The sequence below is a fragment of the Scomber japonicus genome, chromosome 24 (assembly GCF_027409825.1).
Source record: "Scomber japonicus isolate fScoJap1 chromosome 24, fScoJap1.pri, whole genome shotgun sequence".
Taxonomy (NCBI): Eukaryota; Metazoa; Chordata; class Actinopteri; order Scombriformes; family Scombridae; genus Scomber; species Scomber japonicus.
Window position 1 is genome coordinate 4,925,416 of NC_070601.1, and position 12,624 is coordinate 4,938,039.

Genomic DNA, 12,624 nt, shown 5'->3' on the forward strand with positions numbered 1-12,624 from the left:
AAGTTAAGAAGAACTTTATTGATCCTTTAAGGGAAAATATTGCTAATGCAGATCATCATCATCATCATCATCATCATCATCATCATCATCACTGCAGTAAAATTATCATCATCTGTGATTCATGCTTAATTATTTAACTCATTTTTAATAATCTGGTAATTAATCTGGCTTTATATGTGGCGTGAGAAAGTTCAGTATATAGTGTTTTTATATAGTTGAGTAAATTAAAATGCAATAAGTGAGATCGTCTCTTATGCAGGTGTTATTAATCACTGAAATGTGATTAATTAGATCCCATGGTATAGAGCTGGAAGTCTACACTATGAGATCTTAAAGTTAAATTAGTCTTTGCATCTGAAATATTTACCACAGATGGGAGGAAGCAAGAGGGTGTAGATGGTTGCTATGAAGCCTTTGAGGTGGTTGACACGGAGAATATAAATCTATAAATGGTGAAATGCTCCTTTTTCTAATTCTTAACTCACTGCATCTCTTATATTTAATCTTCTGACAACTCTATGTTTCATTAACCATCGTGTCGTCCTCGCGGGTCAAATTGACCCCGTCTGTTTTGACTGTTCCTTCTTTCCTTCCTTCCTTCCTTCCTTCCTCACTCTCTTTCTTTCCTCCCCGTACCTTCCTCCCTTCCTTCTTTCCTCTGTCCTTCTTTCCTTCGTTCCTCTTTTCCTTTCTCCCTCCCTCCTTCCTTCCTTCTTTCCTCCATCCTTCCTTCCTTCCGGCCTCTCTCCCTCCCTCCTTCCTGCCTTCCTTCCTTCCTTCCTTCCTTCCTTCCTTCCTTTCTCCCTCCATCCATCCCTCCCTCTCTCCCTTCCTTCCTTCATTCCTCCCTTCCTGCCTCCCTCATTTCCTTCCTTCTTCCTCCCTTCCTTCCTTGACCCAAGGACAACAGGAGGATTAAGTAACTCCATCCTGGGCTACTGTAAAGCTTGTTGGTGTAATATGATAGCCTCAATGGAAAAGGGTCAACTCCCCATATGTAGTTCCTAAAATACTGCTACAATACCAAAAAAACAAACATATTAGGAGCTCATATCAAGGTAGGATAAGCCAGTTTGACCATCGTGACAGCTGGATTTGAGGAGTCAGACAGAGGTGTCCGCTCTTCCCATCCTTTCTCTTCATCATTGACTTAGTCATAAAGAGAATGACAAAACAGAAAAGAAATGTGACCCAATTTGACCGTAAGGAAACTGCCTGACAACACAGATTTTATTAATGACTCGTCACAACCCAGAATAAAATGTAGACAGATGAATAATCAGATGAATAATGATGTTTTATGATGTCTGGCCACTTGGTTAGAGTGAGGGAAAGATCATGATTTGGGTAAAAACAACAGACACCAACAAAAACAGCTGTAAATGTCCAGATGTTGTGCTAAAAACACCCAAAGCACCTCTGAGCTCCTAATAAGTGTGTTTGGTATTACAGAAGTATCAAAGTACTTGGATTTCGCTCCATTTGTTGACTTTTCATAGTTGAGTTCTTTCCTTTCTGTGATTTTTGAGATCTAACTAATCTGCAGGTTTCTCAGTCTAAGCTCCTTTCTTTCAAAATATTTCATTTCCATGAAAATTGCAAACAGAGGCAGGTCAGAAATATGACTTTTGCCATTTGGAGAGCTGTAACTCAGGTGAGAAGTTCTGTGCTGGAAGGGTTTAGACTTTCATATGAGATATGAGGCCATAAATGTAGTTTAATTAACTGTTATGTCCAATGTGGGGAATAAATTTCACCCTCGGTCCTTGAAAAACTTAGTAAGACTGACTTTAATAATGTTTTATGCATCTGAAAGTCAGGTTTTCTCCCATTTTATGCCTAACAACCCATTATAGAAACACATTATTATGTAATAGTAGCATAAAATCTAGATTTATAATGTAAATTTCATCCCATTCCCCACCATGTATTTTCATTTTTTGTTCAATTTATTATTCATGCTTTTGCTATTTGATAATCATAACTCTTCCTCTCTGTCTCCTCTGATTTCTTCTGTTGCTGTAATGATCACGCCGGTTGTTGCTAAGTAACTTGTTATTTCAGGAAATGATTATCATATACATAAATATATATTTATATATATATATATATTTATATCAGTCAAATCCTATTTGCACAAGGTCAGAGGAGTGGGAGTGTGTTCATAAGCTGGAGTTTGCAGTGAGTCACTTCTGAGAGCGCCGAGGACATTTTCATCCTCCAAAGCTGTTCTTCTTCTTCTCACATCTTTGAAATTGGCGTTGACATCTCAGTGATCTTTTAACGCGGCAAATTGTACGTTAAAGCTTCTTTTTTTTTTTTTTTTTTGCATTACTTCACAATGAAAAGACCAAAAAACTCTCTTCTTTTTGAAACATGTGACCTTCAACTGACGGTCAGAGATTTGATGTGTGTGGGTAGCGACACATCCTTAGACACTAACTCTCTTTATCTGCAGCTGGATTAAATCATCGACTCATTTTCAATATCCTGTGTTTGATTTCCAGCTGAAAGCCAGAAATTAAATGAGTATAATCCTTACACACAGAGAGAGAGACAGAGAGAAATTCTTTTGAACTATATTATTATATTCCAACATTACCCAGAAATTAATGACATTAGCTGTTTTAATTATGTTTCCATTTACATGATATTAAGACTCATCTGTTTGGTGATAATGAACTCCACCGCTCCAATTTTCTCTCTCACAAATGGCTCAAATCAATTCAAAAGCCTGTTTTAATGTTTACTTACTGACAACATGAGCATTAACCGCCATATTTAATGCATTTGCTGAAGTTTTGCAACCTCCAAAAAATAATTAATGTGCCTATCTGAGTTTCTAAAGCTGTTTTTTTTGGATCCAGGACCTGAAATGAGCTGAACTCCCAACCCTAAAACCTGTGAAACCGAACAGATTGCCATAATGACGAGGTTTTTAGCAAGCCAAATCACACTGGAAAATAAATAAAAAAAAAAAAAATATCACTGAATATCCACATTAACCGATGCCATCTGTTACCGTGGAGATGGACATGGAGTAAAAAAGCAGGCCCTGCTAATTAGCATGTGAGAGGTGGAGGAAGATGACTAATCCACGTCTCAGCCTCAGTCCTCATCATCATCGACTTTACTGTGCTGAGGATCTCTGATTAGCATGTTAGCCTCTGAGACATTGATATGCTTCAGTAGCTAATATTTACCACTCCTACTCACTCATTTATGACTATAGATGGGTCTAAACTTGTATTATATCACACACATTTTAAAAAAGGAACATTAGATTTAAATAAAAGGATGTGAGGTGTAGAAATCCTAAATACAGAATGGCCCACACACTGTTATTATGTGTAAGATACGTGAAATATTAACATTATAAATAAAGGAGAGGAGGACAAAACTGTGAAAAAGCTGAACTTTATATTATATTATAGTTCTTATTAACAAACTAATGCCAAGTTTAGAAAGGAATTGATTCATATTTCTAAGTTAAAGACTCTCAAACCCAACTAGACACTCTTTTTGCCTCAAATCACATAAAAATATGATCAAGGCAACATTTTAATGAGGCCTATTTAAGTAAATTCATTGGGTTTCCTATTATTACATTATTTGAAATGTAAAAATGGAGACATCTGACTCTATACAACTTCTACTACAATTAACCTGCTGCTACTGCTAAGTTTATTTGTAGTGCAATTCAAAAGAAGACAGAAAAAGAGCAAAAAAAGAGCAAGAAAAATCATTTAAGTGTAAATTAGAAGAATAGAGTCTTTTCTAAATTGAAATTAAAACTAGAAACTAGACTAATACAGTTTCAGTGCAATAATCAGCTGTAAGTTGCCCCAAAAATGCAACAAAGTACTGTGGAGATATTATCAGTACTATTAATACTACTACTGTACTCCTACACAAGCCATGTTTATTTATGGAGCTTATTGCATCAACACAATCAAATGAAAATGCTTTACTTGATTCATAAAAACATTAAAATGCTAATAAAATGCAAATCTCCCCCAATTCCTAACATTTTTTAATTAAAAAAAGTTAAGAATGGAAATAAATACATAATAAGTAACACTTCTAGTTTGTGTTTTACATATATAGTGTTTTTTTCTACAAGACAGACCAGGAATTCAAATTTAAGCTTATATATATTAAACTTTAGGGTAGCACATTCACTCCCATCTGCTTCACCCTCCTACTAATTCAGACCTGAACATAACAAAGTGATTTCATTTATAAAGTAATGAAGTCAGAGCATGCAGGAGTATATAAATGAATGAATGCATGTCTAGTTTTGGCCACTAGAGGGCAGTCTGTCACAGCACTGCTCTGCACTGCCGTCAAAGCGTTCAGGTGGATTTCTACTGACATCATGTGACGTCATGTGAAATCAGAAAAGCTGCTGACCTCCAGCTGTTTTATCACAGACTGTAATAATTAAAAAAAACTGGGAGGAAAAGTCATATCATATTCCTTTTAACCATTCAAAGTATATCATTTGATGTTTCTATCTAATTTTTTCTTTGATTTTATTCATATCTGCATCAAGTAAATGTCACAGAAACATTATGCATATAAGCTGATTTGAGTTCAGGTGCAAGCACTCATTCAGCATAAAACCATCAAATAAAGCTTTGATATTAAAACCCCACAATGCCTGACATCCACCTGTTCTCATCACAGCCACCTGATTAACTGCATCAGCTGTGTTTTATGTACTTCACCCTTGTTGCACATGTCCGTGTTTTTGCTTTGATGTGATTTATTTTTGGGGCTAGTGAGTCAGACTGTGGCTCACGCGGCACCGAGTACCACAAAGAATCATCTCAGGTTATAGTCTGCTCTGACATATAATTGCACAAACCAAAGGCAATGCTGCAAAACTGAGCAGAATATACACACAGGATGTTCACTGCATAAATTAGAAGTTTAAGAGCTCCTGGGATGTAAGAGTGTTGTAATGATTGTCTGCGTTGTTCTCTGCAGCTTCAGGAAGATACCCAGAGTTTAATCCCATGTCAAACATTAGCTTAGTGCCAAAAATTTAATTATGGATGTGGTTTTGTGGCCTTTTTTTGGTGGGTGCTTTCATTTTTTTTAATTAACATGAAGGATCCAACCTGGAATTTTGTATTAAATTTTCATCCTGGGTAATTTCTCTGAGCCAGTCATTGTTACACACCAAAAAAAAATCTAAAATTTAAAAGATTTCACCCAGAAATACTGCATGTTAACTTTCCAAATGTTATTAAATTCATGCTTAAAGTCTCAATTCACTCAAAAACATGTTTATCTTCTCACTGGATGCTTGAACTTCACTGTGCACAATGATTTATGTGCATGATTTGAGCCAGTCGTGATCCAGTATGCGACCTAAAGAAGTGATATGGACTTTACAATGAAGTAGGAGATATCTTCTGTCCAGCAGTAAAACTTTAAAATTAAATATATTTGCATATTCATAGTTTCCGGGAATTTTTAATGAGGGAAAATTAAAGAGGGGGATGCCATTTTTAGGATTTTAACGAGGTAATTATCATTTCTTGTGTGTGTGTGTGTGTGTGTGTGTGTGTGTGTGTGTGTGTGTGTGTGTGTGCAGAAACCATATCAGACACACATTATTGTTGCAAGCAGAGTTTTTTTTTTTTTTTTTTTTTTTTAATATGTCTTAATACATGTCTGGAGGGGATCTTTCAATATTTTAAAACCTAAAAATGATTCCCTCATGCAAAGCTTCACACTGTTCAGGTGTTCAGGAGCACCAAATGTGGTACCAATAAGGCTTATAGTTGGCAACAAAAAGGTAGTCAGGGAGAAAATAAATATATAAATAAATAAACAGACAGACAGAAGCAGGAAAGCAGGTCTAAGTCAACGCTCATGTAAAATGTGTTTTCCAGACAGTAATTACAAGCAGCCGAGTTGGAGAAAGCTTTTAAAAGTTAAAGTAAATCCAAGTGGAGCGTATCAGTGTAGACAAACCAGCACTGCAGGCTCTGAATAAAATACAATATTAACACATGCAACTAAACACTGGGAGCAAAAAAAACTTATAAAAGTATCTAATTTATGGTATTTAATAATAGTGTGACATAAACTACAAACAGCAGGTAACAGACTGATTAAGATACTTCAGTAGCGGCTGTGATTCTCTGTGGAAGTGGCTAATAAAAGGAGATGAGGGTCAGGTGTGTGAAGAGGAGCAGCGTCATGTATTTGGCTCTCAAGAGGGCATTTGGAGGAAATATTAGGAGGAGGAAGATGGTCTGAATCTGAAGAGGAAGATGGAATAATGTGAACAAGCTGTCCTCATTTTCTTCCCAAGTCATTTATCCTTCAGCTTTGAGGAGAAAACTGTGAAAAAATGAAGTTAAAATCAACAGAATAACCATAAAAACAAGATTTTACACCCAACAATCATTATTTTTGTACAGCAATTAACAGCCATTAACACACAGCTACAGCTAATAACTGTTTTTTAGTACTGTTAGCGTTCATCACTGGAAACAGCAGTTTGCATTACGTCTTTATCACAGTGAAACATGCAGGATGTGATGCCTTCACTCTCCAGCTGCCATTCTTTCCCTTCATTACCGGGTGTGGACTGAAAAGCACAGATTATTTCAGACATGTTTCCCCAGTTTGTCCTTCTTATGGCTGCTACAGGTAGTTTTATTCACCATATATGAAACATGAGCATTGATCTCCCTCATCTGTCCATCGCTGTTAATTTTTTGCAAAGCAGATAATTGTCAGTTAATAATCTTTAAATTGCTACTGGTGGACAGTCACAGTTCAGGATAGAGCCTGAGAGAGAAAACCAAAGAGAGAGAGAGAGAGAGAGAGAGAGAGAGAGAGAGGGAGATAAGGGAGGGCTGAGCAGCTCTGCGACGCCTCTGACTAATAAAAGCTTTTCTCTTAATCAGTAATGAACTCTGTGGTCTGTGGCTTTCTCTCCAGGTGGTAATACGCAAGGTTAGAGACGGTTTTAAAATGTGTGAATGTGGCCATGTGGAGGTTGTGAAAAGCTCTCGCTGTGAAAAAGACACGTTTTTAAATCCGGCACAGACTCTGAAAACCTGAATTTATAGCTGGGTTAACCTCCTAAATGGTTCAGGGGCAGTAGTTTGTTGTTTTGCCCCTATTGAGCCCCCCCCCCCCCCCCCCCCCCCACTGCCCACTGTGCACTGTAGCTTTCTACTACTGAAAGGAATGTGAAGATGAATCAGTTTAATTGACTGGTTCACTGGTAGCATTTCTTGTATCATTATGTTTTCCATTATAGTAAACTCAAAATGTTTATTTCTGTGATGGGCAAAAAAACAGTTAAGCTATATGAACATGTTAAACTGGACATCAGGGAGTAATAATGTGCATTTCTCAATGTTCCACCCCGAAGAACTCTAAAATCTATGTTTCTATTGAAAGAACATCATCACATAGATACATAAAACAACACACATAACATATAACAGCTCAGATAACTACAAAATGTAAAGATAATGACTAAAACAACATGCAGCTACATGTTTTCAATGATAGCATCGTCCATAGCAACCACCATAGCAACAATAGAAAGCCTGAAAAAACATCAAATTTTAAGTTTCTTAATGACAGTACAGATTTATTAGCTGTTAAAATACATCATTGTGCAGCACCAATGCAAATATAAAGGACAGAAACATGCAGTAGTCCACATAACACACCATAATATACAATTATAGCAGCTTTTGTGTGTTCATCAACTGTACGACTCAGGTTAAGGTGTTCTGTTTTACCTCCTAAAGTCAATTCTTCTTCATAAATGACAAACTAAACATTATTTACATCCACTGAACAAATATAATGAAAATAGAACACACATTATTTCTCACTAGAAGGTTATCAAAATGCATTTCAATGCCGAAGCTACCTTAAAGGATCAGTGTATAGGGTGTAGCAGCATCTAGTGGTGAGATTGCAGATTGCAACGAAATAACCAGTCTGTTGGAGTCTCTAGAGTTAATGTTTGGTTTGTCTGTTCTGGGTTACTGTAAAAACATCGGGAGGCAACATGGCGACGTCTATGGAAGAGGACCTGCTTCTTATGTAGATATAAAGTCTCATTTTAAAGGTAACAAAACCAAATGATTGACTTTTCAGGTGATTATAGACTAATTAAAACATATTATATTCCATTCCTGCCAAGTCTGTTCCACTAGATGGCACTAAATTCTACATACTGCACCTTTTAAAATATTGCATTTTCCACTGACAATAAAAGTAATGTCAGCCATTATTTTTTTCCTTTTTTTTTACAGAGAGAAATTTGGCAGTGTAGAGATCTCACAATTTTAGAGCGTTAATGTGAAACTAATACGTTTTGCGCTGTGGACCGATGTCGCTTTTACACATATTCACATGAGAGACTGGGTTGGCTGGGAAGTTATCACACACACACACACACACACACACACACACACACACACACACACACACACACACACACACACACACACACACAGAGTTCACCATCTCTTCCAGCTCAGCAGCACCTCTTACTTTAATTTCTATAATCTATCTAAGCAGGTTCGGTTGACTTTGAACTCCTGCTGCGTGGCAGAGACGACGTTGAGGTTTGAATCCCTCCCTCAGGACTGAAACCCCCTCTAGGCTCTCTCTCTATTGCTGTCTGTCAACCTTCCTGCTGCTCCGATGCCTTGATTTATAAATGTCAGAAATGTGTAGCTTTTAATCTTCTTAGACAAAACCACTTTCAAATTTAAGGCTGATTTTCTTTCACTGGGTAGGTTTCAACTTCTCTTAAAGGAATATTTCACCCTGAATTTTATTGTTTGGTGTTTTTTAATTCCTCTCATGGAAAAATGGCCAACTCTAGATAAAATTCAAACCAGGAAAATGCTTGTTAATTTAAAAATATGAGCAGAAAATGTTGGTTTTCGTCAGTATCTCAGGAAAAGGGGGTTCTCTGACTGATTTCCACACCCCCGATAGACATTTTGAAGTCACTTTTGAAGTAGACATACAAAGATTTGGTGTTTTTCTTCTTGGTACTTCTGTTAGATGTTTGAGCCTTTCTGTGCAGAACGAGGTTTGTTTTTACATCCATCTGCCTAAGGAGGAAAGTTTCTCTGAACTCAGCTTAAATCTCAATCCAAGGCCTGACTTCACAGCTAGTTTGGAGCCAGTCGTGGTCCATTATTTAAGCATGATGTGAAAAACTGAAGCCTCCAGTCCAGAGCACAAACACTGAGAATGGACTTTCAGGAGTGTAAATCATAAAGAGATATACCAGCAGAGACTTTTAAATGTGCATATACAGTATAGTACGTCCCTTTCACAATACATAGCAAGTAAAGCTCTCTCTTCTTTCTAAACACCTCTTTTAAACCCACTTTTGCCTGATTGTCATTTTAACTCGGAGTGAATTCAGCTCAACGGAGCCTCGGTGTCACCAGCAGGCAAATCCCCCCTGACACAGAATTAGATTATCAGACTGATGATGCCAAGTGAAACTGGGTTTTACTTATGAATGACACCATTTGTTAAGTAGTAAAATCAGAACAGAGCAGAGGGGTCTCGTGTGTGTGTGTGAGTGTGTGTGTGCATGTGTGTGTGTGCACCAGACATCTGTTTACTCTGAAGAGAAAAACCAGACAGACACGCTGTTGGCAAGAGCAGGAGTACAAGCTATCTTTTACTTGCTGGTAGTCTTGTTTATTTGCAGAACAAATGCATTTTTTATGTTTTTTTTCTATTTATTTTTTATTTCGACAACACTGCCCACTTTTTTTTTTTTTAAGAGTGTGAAATTGTTGGACTGGAGCGTCTCGGAGTTTTTAATGCTTCACTTCTGATTGTTTTGACTGGAGAGAGAGAGAGAGAGAGACGTCGACGTGATGGATCCAGAGCTCAGGTTCATAGAGGTGAGGTATCAGCACACTCTTATTTATCCAAATCACACTGATGTTGTTGGGGGTGAAGACATGATGTGGGCCTTCAGCCAACAATTTAAAATCTTCAACTACTAAAATATCAAGAGAATCCACTTTTTTTTTGGATCTTAATAGTGTCGGTATTTGCCATATAAAAAAACAGGTCTGTCTCTGTATGCTGTGTTAAATCAACAGCATCAACAAACAGCATGTGACAAGGTGACAGACCTCAATCGAGATGAATGAGTCCCAGGAGTATTCGCAGCCGCCTGGGAGCGTCGAAGCCTCCGAGAAATAGAAACACATCCTCGGGGAAGCAAAGTGTGTCAGCCTGTTGTTGTGTGTGAGGTCTCAGATAAATGAGCTTGAGTGTGTGTGTGTGTGTGTGTGTGTGTGTGTGTGTGAGATTTGAAAAGCCAATAGTCTCATCTCAACCAGGTTTATTTGTTTTCAGCTGAAAGATGTTTCATTGAGAGAAATCTTATAGAAAATGAAAGCTAGGTCCAGGTTTTTTTTTTTCAGCAGATTGAGGGAGTGTGAGTTTTATTTATTTTGACCCTCGCTGGACAGACTCGTTGTCCTCTACCTGCAGGAGTCTGCTGGGAAGAGTCAGGTCATCAGGGTGGATTTAAATCACCTGGACTGATTGCTTTCTATACTTCTTAAGACTTCTGCTTGTGTTTAGTTTCATTTACCTTCTTAATTATGTACAACTCTCATGTCTCCTCTCCTTTGTCCAGCCTTGAGCCGGTTTGAGCCAGGAGACATTAGGTGTCAGAGGTCTCTCCACCATATGATGAAAAGCAAACTTGAACTGACATCATGTTATTTGCTTTGAGCCAACCCATCTATCCATTTTCTGCTGTTTATCTGGTCCGGGTCACGCTGGGAGCAGGCTAAAGTAAAGTATCCAAAGATATAAGTCTCCTTTACTTTTCTCCACCTCCTCCTCCTTGGTGATTTTCCCGAAACCCGACGGGACATCTTATCTCCTCAGCTCTGGGTTTGCCCTCAGGCCTTCTCCCAGTTGGACAAAAGCCTTCATATTGTAGGAAAAAATATCCCAGGGCTCAACTGGCTGTTCTTTTTTTTTTTCAATGTGACGACGCAGCATTTATACATCTGGATGTGGATGTCTGAGCTTTAGGACACCTTGCAAAGGAAACTCATTTCTGTGGCTTGAAGGGGTTTGCTGTAATACTTGGCTCCTTCTTTACCACAACAATAACAACAATAGCTGATCAGTAATCTTTCTATCCACGTTCATTAAGACAATCAGGACCTATAGATGCTGTTTTTTAAACCTTCCTGTTGTCCTCGAGTCAAGGAAGGAAGTTAGGAAGTAAGGAAGGAAAGGAGGGAGGAAGGAAGGGAGAAAGAAGGAAGGAAAGGAGGGAGGAAGGAAGGGAGAAAGAAGGAAGGAAAGGAGGCAGGGAGGAAGGAGGGAAGGAGAAAAGAAGGAAGAAGGGAGAGAGGGAAGGAAGGAAGGAAAGAGAAGGAGGGAGGGAGGAAAGGAAGGAAGGAAGGAAGGAGGGAGGGAAGGAGAAAAGAAGGAAGGAGGGAGGGAAGGAAGGAAGGAAAGAGAAGGAGGGAGGGAGGAAAGGAAGGAGGGGAGGAAAGAAGGACAGGAGGAAGGAAAGGAAAGAAGGAAGGAAGGAAGGAAGGAAGGAACAGTCAAAACAGACGGGGTCAATTTGACCCGGGAGGACGACAGGAAGGTTAAATATTGCTTCAATTCTACCATTCACTCCTACTATTGCGCAATCATGCTATACTTTTCCAATTGATCTCACCTTATTAAAATCGGTCCACCATCAACCAATCACCCTCCGGCTCTGGCACACACTCATTTGCATTTTGACACACACAAAAAATAATCTTTAAAACAAATCATGACTAACACAGATCAATCATGTGTTATGTCATCTTAGACTGAATGAAGATGTTTTTTTAGACCTTGTAGCAATTTAGTAGCAGTTCGACCCAATCAGCGACCTATCTGGTTGTTACATCTGACAAAAAATATCTGTCGTCAAACACCTCAAAAACTAACGTGACTCAGTGGAGGTCTCTCACCCAGTAAAACCCCCCCACTGGCAGAATTTACAGCCACTGCAGGTCTGACAGCATGTGTGTGCCCCTCTTCCTGTCCTGTGGATGCTCAGTTGACTGGAGCTCAATCAAGCGGTCAGACTGTCGTTCAATAAACCTTGACCTACTTCTTTTCTAGGTCAAGTTACTGGATTCACTTTTTTTCTTTCTTTTTTTCTTTCTTTCTTAAAATCTCGGCTCTTGACATGGGTTTGTTGTCCACTAGTGTCCACAGAGACTCATCAGGCATGTTTAATGTGTTTTTATTGATTAGTGATGATAATGTAAATATTGAAGATAGTAGGGTTGATTAGGGTAATGGATTTTTCTATTCAATTATGTTAAAGCTAATTAGTATATGTGTAGTGTATACGTTTTATAAAATACTACTTTTTAAACATATCTAACAAAGAAAGCAAAAAATTATAGCCCTACAAAATAAAATGACCAAATATGGGTATGCACATTTCAGAATATTTTGGCAGATAAGGCTGCTTTGTATAAATCAAAGTATTTCTAAGCCTTAAAAACTAACTAGTGTCTCAGATTATATCTAAAGAAATGTCTTCTGATTTAATAAGAACAATTTTTG